Genomic DNA, 19,021 nt, shown 5'->3' with positions numbered 1-19,021 from the left:
CCGGTGTAAGAGGCCAACTGGGTGCCTTTTAGTAAACATTTTGGGCTTATTAGACCCAACCACTTATCTGCACTAGATATAAAACCTTTCCTCCTCTTCCATTCCTATACATGATCTAGGATACTGGGGATCAGGTGACCAACAAGTCTAATTTCTTTTTGTTTTTTCCATTCTACGTTATGTTTTTTGTTTTCGGTTAGTTGTTATACTATACTATAAACAATAAGCATTGGCTTTCCTCACTCAAGCTTATTGCCAATTAAAATCTCAGGATAGCCTTTAGGTAGCTCCAGAGATTGTCTCCTGTTTTAGCACAACATTACAAATGCACGCTGTGACCTGTCTTAATTAGAGTTGGGCCGAACCTCCGATTTTAAGTTCGCGAACCCTGTTCGCGAACTTTCGCAAAAGGTTCGGTTCGCGAAAAAGTTCGCGAACCGCAATAGACTTCAATGGGGAGGCGAACTTTCAAAGTTTAAAAGTTTCTATCAGCTGGAAAAATGATAGAAAACATGTTTCAAAAGCTCTAATACCTGGAGCCACACCTAATTGAGTGAAATACACATCTCTGCTGGAGGACCCACCCCCCCTCCCAGCAAGGTCCTTTATACCATTTGCCTATCTACACTAATTAGTTATGGGACAGCTGCTACACACTCTGCTAGGAAAATTTTAATCTCCCACCTCCCTCCTCCCTCCTCCCTCCTCCCTCCTCCCTCCTCCCACCTCCCTTCAACCCTTCAACCCTTCAACCTATTCCCTCCTGGCAGGGAATTATACTACTTTAAAAGCCAGTATACATCATACCATAGCTGGGAATCGAACCCAGATCTCACTGTGTAGTGGACACGTCACCCTAAGCACTGTACCACTACAGTAGTAAGTGAAGCTAGCCGAAAATGTACCATTAATGCTCAATGCAATAGAACCATTAGGTTTCTTAAAGGAGAACTGTAGTGAGAGGTATATGGAGGCTGCCATATTGATTTCCTTTTAAGCTATACCAGTTGCCTGGCAGCCCTGCTGATCTATTTGGCTGCAGTAATAATAATAATAATAATAATAATAATCCAAACATTTGTATAGCGCTTTTCTCCTGTCAGACTCAAAGCGCTCAAGAGCTGCAGCCACAGGGACGTGCTCAAGAGGCCACGCTGCAGTGTTAGGGAGTCTTGCCTTGAACTCCTTACTGAATAGGTACTTGACCTAGCCAGGATTCAAACCCTGGTCTCCCATGTCAAAGGCAGAGGCCTTAACCAGTACACTATCCAGCCACTGTAGTGTGAATCCCACCAGAAACAAGCATGCAGCTAATCGTGTCAGATCTTACAAAAATGTCAAACTGTTGTTTGTTCAGGGTCTAGGGCTAAAAGTATTGGAGGCAGAGGATCTGCAGGATAGCCAGGTAACTGGTATTGCTTAAAAGGAAATCAATATGGTAGCCTCCATATACCTTTCACTACAGTTCTCCTTTAAAGGGAACCTTAACTGAGAGTGATATGGCTGTTTCCTGTAAACAATACCAGTTGCCTGGCAGTCCAGTTGATCTTTGTGACTGCAATAGTGGCTGAATCACACCCTGAAACAAGCATGCAGCTAATCCAGTCTGACTTCAGTCAGAGCACCTGATCTGCATGCTTGTTCAGGGGCTGTGGCTAAAAGTATTAGAGACACAGGATCAGCAGGCGATTCAGGCAACTGGTATTATTTTAAAAGGAAAAATCCATATCCTTCTCCGTTTAGGTTCCCTTTAAGGATTTGTAGCATAAAAGCCAACTCACATTGGCTGGGATTTGAACCTGGGTCTCAATGTATGGTGGACAAGCACACTATCCACTATACCAACTGAAGCTGGCCTGAAATTGCTGGCCTGAAATTGCTGGCCTGAAATTGCTGGCCTGAAATTGCTGGTTCAGGAGCTCACAATCTAATTCCCACCATAGTCATACATGGAGTGTATGTATCGTAGTCTAGGATCAGTTTAGGGGGAAGCCATTTAACTTATCTGTATGCTTTTGGGATGTGGGAGGAAACCCACACAGACATGGTGAGAACATACAAACTCCGTGCAGATAGTGACCTGGCTGGGATTTGAACCGGGGACCCCAGTGCTGCGGAGCAGTGCTTTTCAGCGCTGCTAGATTTGGGCGCAGCTGGCGCCTCCATAGACTACAATAGGAATCACTCCTATTGCAGCGCTCAGTGAGTAACGTCGGAGCCGTCAGCAGACAGAGCCGAGGTTGCTTAAAAACACAATAATTCGGCCTCCAGCAATCGCTGGAAGCGAAATTATTTCATTCCCCCACTATCCATGGCGGCCTGGAGGGGGAATAGTAATTAAATCGGCCCGGGCTTGTGCAGAAGCAGGATCAGCCATATACCGCTGTATCCTGCGCCCAAGTCTACCGGCGCCGATTTCAAATGTACTCCCAGTGCTGCAAGGCAAGAGTGCTTTCCAATACGCCACCATGCTGCCCAAACTCTTCCATAGTTTAACCACTCTAAATGCAATAATCACCCCAGTATCAAATACAACTGTAACACCCATATGCAGTGTTCTCCTCAGGCTCTTTAAGACGGGTGCTTCACCTGGCTAATTTTGATGATCACTTGGCTCTCCTCCTATACTGTAAGCAGAGTTGCACCAGCCTTGCATTCCCCCCTCGCAGCTCGCACACAACCCGGCTACTTTTTCATGCCACCCAGCTGGAAAAAAAATTCTGGGGAGAACACTGCAGCCTATATCATGCAGATATCCTGAATACTTTATTTCCAGATATGCTGTTTCAGATTGCTGTGGAAAAGCAGGATGTTCACTGCAGAGTGGACAGTGCTGTGAGAACACTTTATATTGGCTAACAACCTACGGTACCTTGCGGCAGTGTTTGAAGCTTGCCACAAATAGTCGCTCACTCACACATTTTAGGAGTGGGTTTAAAAGGTGTGGGAGTGTTTGGACTGTGAAATATGCAGAGTTATAATACTCTGTTCCCATTACTGTGTAGCCAATGAAGATGGCTCGCGATCCAAAAGTTCGATTTGCCCCCATAGTGCATCATTAGGGTCAACTTTGACCCTCTACATCACAGTCAGCAGGCACATTGTAGCCAAACAGGCTACACTCCCTCCTGGAGTCCCTCCCCCCCCCCCCCCCCCCTTATAAAAGGCAGGCAGCGTCAGGCTTTTCACTCACTCGTGTGCCTGCAGTAATTAGAGAAGGGAGAGCTGCTGTCGACTCACATAGGGAAAGCTTACTTAGGCTCTTGTAGACTTGGTAGCTTGCTCCTTGCTGATTCTTATTGCTAAAAAAAGCAACCCTCAACAGCTCTTTTGAGAGCTAATCTTCTTCTTGTGATCTATTTTTTTTTTTGTGTGTGTGTGGCCCACTTGCATATACAGCCCTGTCAGTCAGTCGCAGCTGGCCTTTGGACCCTTGGTGGTAATTCCTACTGGGCCACTGCCAGGCCCAGCACATTCAGTGAGTGCCTACCTGTGTCTGTGACAGGCAGCTGCACATTTGTAATCCCAATCACTGCACCTGTTCAGTGCACCTACCTACCTACGTGAATGCACGCATTGTTAGTACCACCAGTCATTGACAGGTGCACATTTGTAATACCCAGCAGCATTGCATATACCTACCTGTTGTTCAGTGCACTCACCTACCTACGTGAGCGCACGCAGTGTGATATTTACTAGCACCAGTCACTGTACTTGTTCACGGTGTGTGTGTGTGTGTGTGTGTGTGTGTGTGTGTGTGTGTGTGTGTGTGTGTGTGTGTGTGTGTGTGTGTGTGTGTGTGTGTGTGTGTGTGTGTGTGTGTGTGTGTGTGTGTGTGTGTGTGTGTGTGTGTGTGTGTGTGTGTGTGTGTGTGTGTGTGTGTGTGTGTGTGTGTGTGTGTGTGTGTGTGTGTGTGTGTGTGTGTGTGTGTGTGTGTGTGTGTGTGTGTGTCAGGTGCACTTTTGTAATACCCATCACTGCATATACCTACCTGTTGTTCAGTGCACCCACCTACCTACGGGAGCGCACAGAGTGTGATATTTACTACCAACAGTCACTGTACTTCACTGTTCTTCACTGTGTTGTTCTGTCATTGAGCTACCTCAGCCCGGCGACCATATGGGTTTGAAAACCGCTATCGCATGCACTCTGGCCATGGTGCGCACCAGGCTGCCACTACACAAACAGCTGTTTGCGGTGCGTTACACGGTGAGTTTAGTCTGTCAGTGTGAAGCAGTACACTAATTACACTCCCTGATTGATGTATACACATGCAAGAGGTTTTAAAGCACTTTAGTCCTCCAATTTAGCATGCAATGTAATTTCTGCCCTTAAACCGCTGCTGTGCGTCAAATCCTGATTTTTCCCGTGGACTTTTGGCGTGTATCCCACTCCGCCATGCCCCCCTCCAGGTGTTACACCCCTTGAAACATCTTTTCCATCACTTTTGTGGCCATCATAAATGTTTCTAATTTTCAAAGTTTGCCTCCCCATTGAAGTCTATTGCGGTTCACAAAAGTTTGCAAGTTCGCGAACCTTTGTGGAAGTTCGCAAACCTAAAATCAGAGGTTCAGGCCATCTCTAGTAGCCAACAACTTCATTTTGTCTTGGATATATTGCCTCTTTGAATTGTTAAAGACACTGGTGCATACCAGGCAATAGGTCAGCCTCTTGCATAACAGTTAGTGTGTCCAATACATGGAATAGCAGAAGCAACATACCAACAAATTATGACAAACCCTGCCATGTCTGATCTTCCTGTATTTCACTGCATCTCATTTCTGTGAATAAATATAACATCATTTTGCTCATAATCTCCTTCTGTGCTTCAAGAGATTTGTAAAAAGAAGGAAAATACAGCTTTATTTCCAGCTTAACCATCAACTGCTACTCAGGAAATATACATGTTAGCGAACTCTGATGAACATTTACATAGGCACATATTAGATATCAGTGTTTATGAGTACTTTATGCTCCTACAGCAAACTGTGTACAGTCGACAGCTTTTTATAGCAGTGTATACATTCTGAAAGAGATCTTTCCAGAGAGCATAGGTGAGCATTTTGTGCATAAATAACTTTAATATGAATGTGTGGCTTTTTAACATTTTGGCCCTTATTCAATTCACTTTTTCTCCTAAGTTTTCTCCTAGGAGATGATTCCCATGTTATCTTGAAGTGACAGAAATATGGAGGATGCCATTTTTATATCCTAAATAATACCAGTTGCCTAGCATCCTACTGATCTTTCGTGCATCGGTAGAGTCTGAATCACTCTCCTGAAACAAGCATGCAGCAAATGCAGTCAAACTTGAGTCTAACCTCAGACCTGCATGCCTATTCACAGTCTATGGATAAAAGTATTATGCTGGGTACACACGATACGTTTTTCCACTCGATTTCCCACCCTGCTGTTGGCCAGAGTAATCAGAATGCAGATATTAAACTTGGCCTAGGCGGCCACTAAAGACAGCCACGGGAGAGGATCCAGTGCAGGCCTGCAGGGATGAGCAAACTCTTTTTGGATCGGGCTGCATCCTTCTAGAATGCGGTCCGCAGCTTGAGTGTCTCCCTCACTTATTCCCTTTGGAAAATGAGCGCACGGTGAAAGATTGGGTGGTAACACCCCATTGCACTTTCCAGCGGCGAACTCCATGGCGATGGCGGCACCATGTGACATGCTGGAACGTACTGACATAACATGATGCTACATTGCCATGGAGATTGGCGCAGGAGAGTGTGATTGGGTAACTTGCTTCTCTTGCCTGCACACTGCATGTATTTTTGAAGGGACGGAGGGAGGGAGAAGGAGAGGGGAACAGAATCCCACTATTGCTGGGCGGGCCGCATACCAGCAGCGGGCCATAGTTTTCCTAGCCCTGATGTAGTGTGTGTATGGCCCTGATATGTCAGTTAGAGATTGGGCATGCCAGATCATCTCACCCAAAACAAAAACTAGAGAACTAACAACTAGAGAAACTAGAGTAAACTAGAGTATCCCTAAACAAAAAGGACAGCACTACCATATCATTTATACTTTTAATTTATTCAAAATATTAAAAAAGTTCACAATAGAAAAGAAATCCATATAGAATCAATTAAAGGAGTACTTTGGGGCGGTGGGGGAAAACGAGTTGAACTTACCTAGGGCTTCTAATGGTCCCCCACAGACATCCTATGACCATGCAGCCACTCACCAATGCTCCGGTCCCCGCCTCTGGTTCACTTACAGAATTTGCGAATTTAGTTGCAAAACCACTGCGTCTGTGTGGCCGCGTCCTTGCTCCCTCTGACATCATCGGGAGTATACGGCGCAGGCCCAGTACGGTCTGCGCCTGCGCTGTACACCCCCGGTGACATCAGCAGAGCGAGAACGCAGCCGGACATGCGCAGCGGTTTTCTGACTTTAAAGTCACAATAAAGTTCACAAAGTGATCTGGAGGCGGGGACTGGAGCATCGGTGAGTGGCTGCGTGGGCATAGGATGTCTGCTGGGGGACCGTTAGATGCCCCGGGTAGGTTCAACTCGTTTTAACCCTACCCGTCCTACAGTAGTATTTAAAATACCTAAAGCCTCCACTACACTGCTCCAACATACTGGATGCCATGCCACCATATTATTAATGTTATTTCTAGTCTAATCTAGATTATATAAATAAACCTAAACATGAGAACAATCCATAAATCAAATAAGTGCTAATTGACATGCAAATTCATAGTCCTGAAGAACCCATATAATTAATAAGAGATTATATATAGATAGATAGATAGATAGATAGATAGATAGATAGATAGATAGATAGATAGATAATTAATAAGCTATCAATTTTATTGGAATTCCACATGAAAGACCAACACAAAGGGGTGTACACATGAGAAGTGGAATGAAAATCACACGATTCCAAACATTTTTTACAAATAATTAACTGCAAAGTGGTGTGTGCATAATTATTCGGCCCCCTTTGATCTGAGTACAGTCAGTTGCCTATAGACATTGCCTGATGAGTGCTAATGACTAAATAGAGTGCACCTGTGTGTAATCTAATGTCAGTACAAATACAGCTGCTCTGTGAGGACCTCAGAGGTTGTCTAAGAGAATATTGGGAGCAACAACACCGTGAAGTCCAAAGAACACACAAGACAGGTCCAAGACAGGTGAGCAAGGAAGGATCCGCAGACCAAGACAGGTTGAAGTGAAAAAGGCTGAAAAATGTATTTGAAAAAATCCACAAGAAATGAAATAAAAACACAGGATCAACTGACGCGTATCGGTCCTACCATCTGCCCTTAGTCGTAGTTAAAAGTGAACCTGCACAGGAGGAAATTTATATGAGACCGGGGAGAGAAAACTCCACCCCCGGAAACACACAAACCACCTCTTAAAGGAGCATACATCCACAAGAAATACAATAAGAAAGTTACAATAATAGCATTGGAAATATCGTATAAAAGATGTAAAATGTTATCATTGAAGACTGCTGGAATAAATATAAATACACAAGTAAGTATAGGCATAAGGAACAGGGGCAGCAATGGTAATACATACAAGTTACTAAGTAGACATGATGTATATATAATCAAATAGTAAAAAACATATAAAGCTTCAATATGCACAGACTAGACTCAAGTCCCACTTTTTATTTAAACCATGTGGTACACGAGTGCCCAGTCTGTGGATCCAAAACGCTTCTCGTTTCAGCAACAACCTTTGCATGTCACAACCCCTAACTGGACACACCACCAGCTCTACCCCCTGAAAAACAAAGGAGGATAAATCCTTCTCATGTACCATCTCGAAGTGCTTGGAAACCGCAGATTTGCGGAATGTGTTCCAATTTGTGCCGCAATAATGTTCCGCTATGCGGGCTCTAAGATGACGAGTGGTGCACCCCACATATTGTACACGGCATGTCATGCAAGAAATGACATAAATTGTGTTTTTGGTATTGCAATTCACATACTGCTTTATTGGAAAGCTCTTATTGTGTGCAAAAGAAAATATGGAATTATTAGTTCTATGACACTGGCAATACTTGCATGTGGAAAACCCACAAGGGTAGGAGCCAACTGTCGCCAACCATGTGGGGGTGCGGGGGAGGGAGGGGGACCGGAAAAGGCTAGGTGAGAGAATGGACCCTAAAGTGCGGGCCCTCCTAGCAGAAAAACGGCACCCTCTGTCAAGGATGGTTTTAAGTTTTGTATCAGGATACAGCACAGGGATATATTTTTTAACAATGTTTGTAATTTTATTGAACTCAAGGCTGTAGCCGGTGACAAAAGTAACCCGGTCTTCTCCGGCTCCACCACCCAACCTGCTTTCCAGTAGGTCCGAACGCGGTCTCCTGGTGCCCTTTTGACGCCCCACTGCCAACTGTCTAGCAGTATAGCCTCTTTGTTTAAGTCTGGTCTCAACTAGATTACGTTCCTGTTCAAGATCAGACGGATCTGAGCAATTACGCCTGGCCCTAATGAATTCACCCGTGGGGATGGCATTAATGGTGTGTCTAGGGTGGCATGAGTTGGCAAGTAAGATAGAATTACCTGCCGTGGGCTTTCGGAAAGTACGGGTGGTAACTGAATGAGATGCAGGGTCCCCTCTAAGGGTAATATCCAAATAGTCTATCTTGACCGGATCCGAGCACATAGTAAATTTCAAATTAAGATCATTAGTATTGACATAGATCAAAAACTCCTCCAGGAGGGCCGGAGGGCCTCCCCACACCAAAAGAAGGTCGTCTATAAACCTGCCATACCAAATGATATGGGAAGCGAAGGGGTTATCATCCCCAAAGATGCGGAGCTCCTCCCACCACCCCATATAGAGGTTGGCAAGGGAGGGGGAAAATTTCGCCCCCATGGAAGCTCCGCATCTCTGGAGATAAAACCCCAAATCAAGGTCCAAGACAGGTCAGGGATCAAGTTATTGAGAAATTTAAAGCAGGCTTAGGCTACAAAAAGATTTCCAAAGCCTTGAACATCCCAAGGAGCACTGTTCAAGCGATCATTCAGTAATGGAAGGAGTATGGCACAACTGTAAACCTACCAAGACAAGGCCATCCACCTAAACTCACAGGCCGAACAAGGAGAGCGCTGATCAGAAATGCAGTCAAGAGGCCCATGGTGACTCTGGATGAGCTGCAGATATCTACAGCTCAGTTGGGAGACTCTGTCCATAGGACAACTATTAGTCATGCACTGTACAAAGTTGGCCTTTATGGAAGAGTGGCAAGAAGAAAGGCATTGTTAACAGAAAGCGTAAGAAGTCCCGTTTGCAGTTTGCCACAAGCCATATGGGGGACACAGCAACCATGTGGAAGAAGGTGCTGTGGTCGGATGAGACCTAAATGGAACTTTTTGGCCAAAATGCAAAACGTTATGTGGGGCGGAAAACTAACACTGCACATCACTCTGAACACACCATCCCCACTGTCAAATATGGTGGTGGCAGCATCATGCTCGGGGGGGTGCATCTCTTCAGCAGAGACAGGGAAGCTGGTCAGAGTTGATGGGAAGATGAATGGAGCCAAATACAGGGCAAACTTGGAAGAAAACCTCTTGGAGAATGCAAAAGAATTGAGATTGGGGCGGAGGTTCACCATCCAGCAGGATAATGACCCTTAACATAAAGCCAGGGCAACAATGGAATGGTTTAAAACAAAACATATCTATGTGTTAGAATGGCCCAGTCAAAGTCCAGATCTAAATCCAATCGAGAATCTGTGGCAAGATCTGAAAACTGCTGTTCACAAATGATGTCCATCTAATCTGACTGAGCTGGAGCTGTTTTGCAAAGAATAATGGGCAAGGATTTCAGTCTCTAGATGTGCAAAGCTGGTAGAGACATACCCTAAAAGACTGGCAGCTGTAATTGCAGCAAAAGGTGGTTCTACAAAGTATTTACTTATGGGGCCGAATAATTACGCACACCCCACTTTGCAGTTATTTATTTGTAAAAAATGTTTGGAATGATGTATGATTTTTGTTTCACTTCTCACATGTACACCACTTTGTATTGGTCTTTTACGTGGAATTCCAATAAAATTAATTCATGTTTGTGGCAGTAATGTGACAAAATGTGGAAAATGTTAAGGGGGCCGAATACTTTTGCAACCCACTGTATAATTAATATGTGTGTGTGTGTGTGTGTGTGTGTGTGTGTGTGTGTGTGTGCGTGCGTGCGTGCGTGCGTGCGTGCGTGCGTATAAGTCAAATACAACTTAAAGGGACATCATTTCTTTTTCACACCGGGCCATGTAGGTTTTGAGTTTTTTTCTCACTAAATAATAAAAACCATAATTTAAAAAACTTCATTTTGTGTTTAATTATGTTATCTTTGACAAGTGTGACAAACATGCAAAAGAATAAGAAATCAGGAAGGGGGCAAATAGTTTTTCACATCACTGTATTTATTTTCTAAAGCACTTAGTGAATGGCATTTGCTCTGTCCAAATGCCAAAAAACGGTGTAGCAAGCAGGGAAGCTGGCCAGCATCATTGTTTAAATCCTGAGCACCATAGTTTCCAGAAGTCCCTCTTTTTTCATTCCGCAGGGCACCTTCTCTGCGCGATCTTTTGGTCAACAGTCATTTTGTGGATCCCCAAGCTACTACCAAACATTGCAGGGTCACAGGTACTTATACCTGTGGTGGCTGCTCTATGTGCCGCTATATTCAGGTGGGTAAGTCAGTTCGGCTACTGGATGGGAGGAATTGGTCTCTACCGCATTATGTGAATTGTAGTACACCCTTAGTGGTTTACTTACTTTTATGCCCACGTGGTGCGTTCTATGTGGGCAAGACCAAAAATGAGTTTCGAGAATCTCACAACATATCACAAGTATTAAAAGTCAGAGTTTGAATCTTACTCGGGTAGCCAAACACTTCAAAATATCTCATGGTGGCAAATTCAATCTTATTTCCACTTTATGGACGTGCCTCACAGGATTGACTCTTGGCACTGTCATCTAGTCATCTCTTGTTGTTGGGGCATATTATATCCATTTTTTTTTGCTATTGGTTGTGCCGCTCCTTTGTTATTCTTAAAGGGATACTGTAGGGGGGTCAGGGGAAAATGAGTTGAACTTACCCGGGGCTTCTAATGGTCCCCCGAAGACATCCTGTGTTAGCGCAGCCACTCACTGATGCTCCGGCCCCGCCTCCGGTTCACTTCTGGAATTTCAGACTTTAAAGTCTGAAAACCTCTGCACCTGCGTTGCCGTGTCCTCGATCCCGCTGATGTCTCCAAGAGCGCACAGCGCAGGCCCAGTATGGTCTGTGTCTGCGCAGTACGCTCCTGGTGACATCAGCGGGAGTGAGGACATGGCAACGCAGCCGCAGTCGTTTTCTGACTTTAAAGAGGAACTGTAACATAAAAAGATCCCCTGGGGGGTACTCACCTCGGGTGGGGGAAGCCTCCGGATCCTAATGAGGCTTCCCACGCCGTCCTCCATCCGTCAGGGGTCTCGCTGCAGCCCTCCGTGGAGTCCGGGCAGCGGTGACGTCAATATTTACCTTCCTGGCTCCTGCGCAGGCGCTCTGACGGCTGTCGGCTCCGAACTACACGGAAATACCCGATCGCCGTCGGGTCCGCTCTACTGCGCAGGCGCAAGTTTCCTGCGCCTGCGCAGTAGAGCGGACCCGAATGAGATCGGGTATTTCCGTGTAGTTCGGAATGGAAAGCCGCCACAGCGCCCCCGCTGGAGCCAGCAAAGGTAAATATTGAAATGACAGTCGGCACAGTCGCCGGCTGTTCGGAGGGCTGCGGAGAGACCCCCGTGGGACAGAGGACGGCGTGGGAAGCCTCATTAGGATCCGGAGGCTTCCCCCACCCGAGGTGAGTACCCCCCAGGGGATCTTTTGAATGTTACAGAGTCTCTTTAAAGTCAGAAATTCCAGAAGTGAACTGGAAGCGGGGCCGGAGCATCGGTGAGTGGCTGCGCCAACACAGGATGTCTGCGGGGGGACCATTAGAAGCCCCAGGTAAGTTCAACTCATTTTCCCCCGACCCCCCCTACAGTATCCCTTTAATTTTCATATGATTTGTTTACATTGAACTGTGCTGATTTATTCATATAGAAGTTGCTGTTACAGCTTGACACTTCTATCTGTTGTCCCCGCCGCCTGGTCCGGCCGCTCTGTGCTGTGATTGGCCTCTCCCGCCCCCTCCCTCGGGCGAGCGTGCGGGGGGCGGGGCTTGGATAACGCGCCCGGAACACTATTGGTTGGCGCGCCTGTTGTATATTGGCCCCACTGATGCCACCCTACAGCCAATTGCTGGAATCGGTATGTGCTACTTGTGTTTATGCCTTCTGTGATGGGGAAATAAACTTCAGGAATCAAATCTCAGCTGTGGTGAAATACTTTATTGCAAAACTTAAGCACCTCATTCCTTCAGAGGATCTACCAACCCTAGTTCACACTTCACATCACGGTTGCAGTATTCCAATGACCTCTATGCAGGCCTTCCGAATAAAGACCTATACCACCTACAGCTAGTACAGAATGCTGCCCCAAGACTTAACAAGCACACCCCTGCATTGCCATATAACACCAATCCTTTGCTCACTACACTGGCTACCAATAAAATGGAGAATCCTTTTCAAAATTGGCATGCTAACATTCAAATCACTACACGACCTAGGCCCTGATACCTGAAGTATTGGTTGCAACTGCTTCACACCTCCCACAACCTCAGATAAAAAGGATCCAATAACTCTCACAGCAGTGCTGAGAGCTTACCGTTTCCTCTTCCCATGCAACAACTGTTGTCTTCACCTCTCACAGCACACCGTGAAGAACCTGTTACTTATCCAGCACAGGAAAAAAAGCACAGGAAACGTGGTGTTGATTCAGCTGCAGTTGTTCCAGAGTGCCTGCTCTTTTGATTTGCTCTCTTTCCCATTATGTACCAAGCTCAACCCCCTCCATTGCGCACCACACATCATCCATTCACTGCCCCACATAGTGACAGAACAAGTCGCTAACCTGCTGGCTAGGGATGTGTCAGTACAGCCTCGTCCACAAGATGTCACCCGAGGGATCACCTCCCAAGCCCTGTGAAGTAATAGCAGTCTCATGTATGATCCAGCTTAATACATGGCAAAGGGCAATCAATACACCCGACATACAATGATATACATACAATGATATACACAGGCATATACTCACATATATATATATATATATATATATATATATATATATATATATATATATATATATATATATATATATATATATATATATATGATCCTTCTGGTAATTTACTTATTATAATTGTACGCATAATAATATAATTTTACTAATAAACTAAAAAAATCTCTTGCTGTTGGAAGTTGTTCCCATTTTATTGTTTAATTATGTGGCGATACATTGTCATACTAATACAATTGATAACAGTGCTCAGTAATACACCTTCTCGTAACAAATCCTCATGAAATAGGATAAAATATAACATAAGAGTGGATTAATAACACCACAGTTCTTGCCACTCAGATACAAGCTATATCTTCACAAATCAACTCAAATTAGTAGTGGTAGTGCTTAATATCAGTCCAGGAGTATATAAAACATCAAGCTCTATGAGGTCCCCCCTTCATATGACAACTCACCAAACCGTGGGGCCAGCCGGCCTGTCAGCGCTTCTGGGGTATAAGGCATCCCCACTGCCTCCTATGGCAAAACCCCCGCCTGTTCAGCATCCTCTGTAAGCAGGAAAAGAGGCCTCCATCGCGTAAAAATATCTTGATTTTATTAAAAAAAATAGGGCTGCCCCTGATGAGTTGCTAAGGCAAAGTAACGCTTAGGGAGGAGCTATGGAGCGATGATCAAATCACGTGAAGCTAGTTGGATGTGGCTAGCGTCATAAACTAAAGTTTGAAGTTGGCAGCAGGGACTGAGCGGATGGAGAGCGGCGGTTATCGCAGTGAGCCTGAGCTATATCTCACGCACAGTCTTGCCACTTATTGCGAGTGACCCATTGGGTCTTGCTGTACATTTCACTAGAGGAATCTGCTTTTAAAGGGAACCTTAACTGAGAGGGATATGGATGTTTCCTTTTAAACAATACCAGTTGTTTGGCAGCCCTACGGATCTCTTTGGTTGTATTTGTTGCTGAATCACACACCTGAAACAAGCATGCAGCTAATCCAGTCTGACTTCACTCAGACCACCTGATTTGCATACTTGTTGAGGGGCTGTGGCCAAAAGTATTAGAGACACAGGATCAGCAGAAGAGTCAGCCAACTGGTGTTATGTTAAAAGGAAAAATCCATATCCTTCTCAGTTTAGGTTTCCTTGAAAGGTGTATGTCACCAATTTTTAATAAAATCAAAATATTTTTACGCGATGGAGGCCTCTTTTCCTGCTTATAGAGGGTTCTAAACGGACGGTGGTCTTGCTATAGGAGACAATGGGGAGGCCTTATACCCCAGAAACACCGACGGGCCGGGCTGGCCGCACCACCTGGTGAGTCGTTCTATGAAGGGGGGACCTCATAGAGCTTGATGTTTTATATACTCATGGACTGATAATGAGCGCCACCACCACTAATTTGCGTTGATATATTGTCATAAAGATGAAAAAAATCGATTGCATACAAAACTTAAATAAATTAAAAAAAAAAAAAAAAAACATTCATGGGAAAGCTCCATTTTCCACTAAAGTATAAATAAAAGGAGTGTGCTAGCAGGTTTTCTTTAACTTCCCTCAAACTCCATCTATAGCTTGCTTAAAATACATGCCATCTGAGTATAAGAGAAAAGCAAAGAAACTGCTCCAGAGATAATAGAATATTAGATTTTTAAAGATGACAGACTCAATGGGCTCTGTCTGGGAGAAGCTGCTCATAATTATTAACACATAATGAGAAAACATTTTCTGAAAGTCTATTAAAAGCCCTAGTTCAGCCCTACTAGACTCATTGTTTTTACAAGGGAACAGAAGACCTACACCATTACTCCTACAATTTTCATATTCGATGCCGCTGTTCCAGAGAACTGCCTTTTGGAAAAGTCACATGACCCAAAGATCTGCACATAAGGTATAGAGTGGAAGATTCCTTCTCTGCACAGAGCCATCACCAGACCCTTCTCTACACTGTCATATGGAAAATTGAGGGCCGACTCTGTGACCAAAGGAAATGCCTGGCTGATGCACCTAGACAGCTAATTCAAAATTCTAAACTTTGGGTGCCATGCAACTCGCCAATCACGCTTGAGTAGACCATTTAGCTCTTCCCTGAACCAGCCACGGGGGCTGCCAGTTGCCTCCACCTGTCCTCCAAGCCAAGCTTCTCTATAGCCTACTATAGGGAAGCATCGAAGACTGAACCCACAATGACACCCAGTGAGGTATCCTATATAGCTGGCCACCATCACACCATATCAAGGAATGGAATTTCGTAACTAACCCTCACCTCTTCAAATCCCCCTTCCTCTATAATGCGCACACACACACACACACACACACACACACACGATCCACACTAAGCGCTTTTCTGAGCGCTTTTTAAAAATCACTCCCATTCACTTTCATTGTGGTAAAAATCACATACAAAAACACGCCGTATGCAATTTTTACGTGATTTTTACCGCAATTTAATTAAAGTGAATGGGAGTGATTTTTAAAAAGCGCTCAGAAAACACTCAGCAATCACAAGTGCTCAGAAAAGTGCTTAGTGTGGATCCAGCCTAAAGGTGGCCACTAATGATCCAACCTTTTTCATCCAATCTTACCATTTCTATGTAATATAAGGGAACTGCCTAAATTATCCATTCAATGTATGTACTCAATTTACCCTTATACTACATATATTTGGTAAGATTGGATGAAAAAGATTGGATCATTAGTGTCCACCATTAGGCTGCTTTCACAGTAAGACGTTACAGGCGCACGTTAGTGCAGCCTGTAACGCTCCCCAACGCACAGCAATGTAACTGCAATGGGCTGTTCACAGTGCCCACGTTGCGTTACATTGTAACGCTGCACGTCAATCTTAGAGTGCAGCATGCTATAGCGTTAGAGCAGCATTGCCGTGTTAGCCTGCTTGCACAGGCGCAGTGATTAGCCACATGGCTTATTAATATTCACTGCACTGTGCTGACGTCACTGGCGGGACCACGTGATGCGGAGTGTTACGCTCACGTGGTCTCCACCAGCGCATGCGTACTATAGTACGCATCACGGACACATCAAAGAGCCGCTTAACCTCCTTAGCGGTACCCCGTGTGTGACACGGGGTAAGCCGCCGGAGGGTGCCGCTCAGGCCCTACTGGGCCGATTTACTTAATTTTTTTTTTGCTGGACGCAGCTAGCACTTTGCTAGCTGCGCCAGCACCCCGATCGCCGCCGCCGCGCGCCCGATCGCCGCTATCCGGTGCGGCGCGCGCCCCCCCCCCCCCCCCCAGACCCCGAGCGCTGCCTGGCCAATCAGTGCCAGGCAGCGCCGAGGGGTGGATCGGGTCTCCCAATGACGTCCCGACGTCATTCCGCCCCGTCGCCATGGCGACGGGGGAAGCCCTCCAGGAAATCCCGTTCTTTGAACGGGATTTCCTGATCGCCTATCGCCGGAGGCGATCGGCGGGCTGGGGGGATGCCGCTGAGCAGCGGCTATCATGTAGCAAGCCCTCGGCTCGCTACATGATTTAAAAAAAAATAATTGAAAAAAAACTGCTGCGCTGCCCCCTGGCGGTATTTTTCATACCGCCAAGGGGGTTAATGCGGCTCTTTGCTAACGTCCTCTGCCACCACCACCATGAGTTGCGTTAGGTGCACGTTATGCGACCTTAACGTAGCACCTAACGCAACGTCTTAGTGTGTAAGTAGCCTTAGGGAGAGTGAGGGTCCTTTCACACTTTGTCAATTGCATTGCATCAGATATACAATAGACCTATGAAGCAATCTCACTGATTGCAGTGTGCGTAGACAGATTCCATCGGGATAACGCAGTGGATGCATTTGCTTTATAGGGTAACATGAGCATTTACTTTGGCTGTGAGGCATACTTGCATGGTACTGTATAGTATTTATTATTCTTCAATCGAACCTCAATATTTCATTGATGGTGCAAATCAACTTTTTTGAAACATTGCGGTGGGTTTTAAGAATAATTGCCTCACAACATACTGTTTATAGTGTGAAAGGCATCTCAATGGCATCCTGGCCTAGAGCTTCGGGTCACATCAAAGCGATTACGTTTATAAAATAAAGTTAAGTTGCAATTTGACCTCCCCCGAATACACCTTTTACCTTATTCAAAGACTCAATGGGAAGTAGGGGATAGGCTAAAAATCTACTGAAAATCTCATAATAGTGTTATGATAGAGTGCTTGAAACACAAATATTGTCCATCTTCGCAACGTAAAATATAATAAACAATGTAATAGATGGGTGATAAACAGCAATCTAAAGCGAAGTCTACATGTGCTTATGTTTATATGTATAAACTATATTTTTTCACGTTGATACAAAATGTAAACACATACTACCTTGGACAGGAAAGAGAGACAGTATATTTTCTCAGCGCTTGCTCAGCTCTTGTATTACACGAGGTTTGCACTTTGAATACAAGTAGTTTCATAAATTCCACCATGTTCTCTGTTCTAGATATTACATTGCAATGCACTCATCTCTATGATCTGCAGCTTACGTGCATTATTTAACACGTTGCCTTTAGCTCAGTTACCACCTGCCAAGTTAGACGCTGATATGCTAAAATAAGCAAGTCTCATTCCAGCACTTTCTCACTATCTAACGATTATTCAAAGTGCACAAACGTGCACACTATCCATGATTTTTCATACACACGCCTTAACTTTAGTATATTATGTAATAAACGCAACCTCTAACATGAACAGCCGTGTAAACAAGGCTAGTGATGCAGCCGCTGCGGACATTAGGCAGTTTCCAGCGCTATAGGGCTACTTAGGATCACACAAGGAGCAAAGTGATAACATGACATCTTCTATAGACCCGAGGTCGTCAGCCGTTTCCGGGAGGACGTGGCATGATTGTTACCTGAGGATGGCTCATGTGCCAGTGTAATCAGGACCCCCGATAGAAGGCTGTGTTTAGCAGGCTCTCTGACGTCACAAAGACTGGCGTGCGGCGCACACACAGAAGGGAGGGTGGTGAGTGGGTGGGTGGGAGTCGCGCTAACACTGCAAGTTATTGGAGATGTGTGGCTGCTGTCCTTGGTGCTGAACATTACAATCCAGCGTGTTTTTCTAATTACTGCATGCATTATTAAATAGACAACTGCCTTATAATAGGAACTGCATCGCATGATCAATCTAAAACATTAGTTCGGCTATGTTCTGATACTAATAAGATGTCCCTGGAGAAAATTGGTCATTTTGGTGACCAAAGATATCAGAGGAAGGTCATTGATGATTCGTTGATTGACAAGGGATTTTCTGTGGGAGTGTGCTTATGGTTAGGAAGACTCAGCTGGCATGAAAATTACTTTTGATGTATGGAAAGGTAAAGTTACTGATATAAACAATAATTATTATTATTAGTTGAACTTCCTTTCACAGACTTTACAGATTAAAGTTTGGCATATTTGGCCACTGTCGTGCCACATAAAGTGCACAAAACACCCCAACCACTTTTAAAGCACCGCTCTCCAATATTGGAGGCTTATGGGGGTAAAAAAAGGGGGGGGGGGCTACTGATGTAGAATCTGGATGCCCCCTTTAATATTAATTTAGGTGTGTTCATTTATGCACATTTATTCCCTACATTTCGTGTCCCTACCTCTCCCTCTAGATTGTTATGCTACGTACACACATGCGACAACGATCGTTCGTTGAGGACGACGAACGAACTTTTAATTGATGAAAGAACGACCTAAGTAAAGTTAGTTTTAAAAGGTGTGTAACGATCTGATCGTTAGAACGAACGTTACATCACGTATTATTATTATTATTTAGTATTTATATAGCACCGACATATTACGCAGTGCTGTACAGTGTATATATATATATATATTGTCTTGTCACGTAAAGCAACTATTGCGCCTGCAC

General features: G+C 44.8%; 1 protein-coding gene across 3 annotated transcripts in view; it reads right to left on the bottom strand.

The window, feature by feature from the left end:
* Positions 1 to 18,083, bottom strand: part of OGDHL (oxoglutarate dehydrogenase L) — a 203,194-nt gene extending 185,111 nt beyond the window's left edge. The window contains exons 1-2 of one of the 3 annotated variants that reach the window (XM_068258826.1): positions 18,012 to 18,058; positions 12,981 to 13,049 (exon numbers count right to left, since the gene is read on the bottom strand). The gene's annotated coding sequence lies outside the window, so the exon portion shown is untranslated. Of the gene's footprint in view, positions 1 to 12,980; positions 13,050 to 18,011 lie in introns of all 3 variants that reach the window. The other 2 variants (XM_068258828.1, XM_068258827.1) reach the window with 2 other exon arrangements.
* Between the last annotated feature and the right edge of the window lie 938 nt (positions 18,084 to 19,021).

Source organism: Hyperolius riggenbachi, chromosome 10 (assembly GCF_040937935.1).
Source record: "Hyperolius riggenbachi isolate aHypRig1 chromosome 10, aHypRig1.pri, whole genome shotgun sequence".
Lineage (NCBI taxonomy): Eukaryota > Metazoa > Chordata > Amphibia > Anura > Hyperoliidae > Hyperolius > Hyperolius riggenbachi.
Note: the sequence above shows the minus strand (reverse complement) of the source record. Positions and strands in the feature narration are given on the sequence as shown.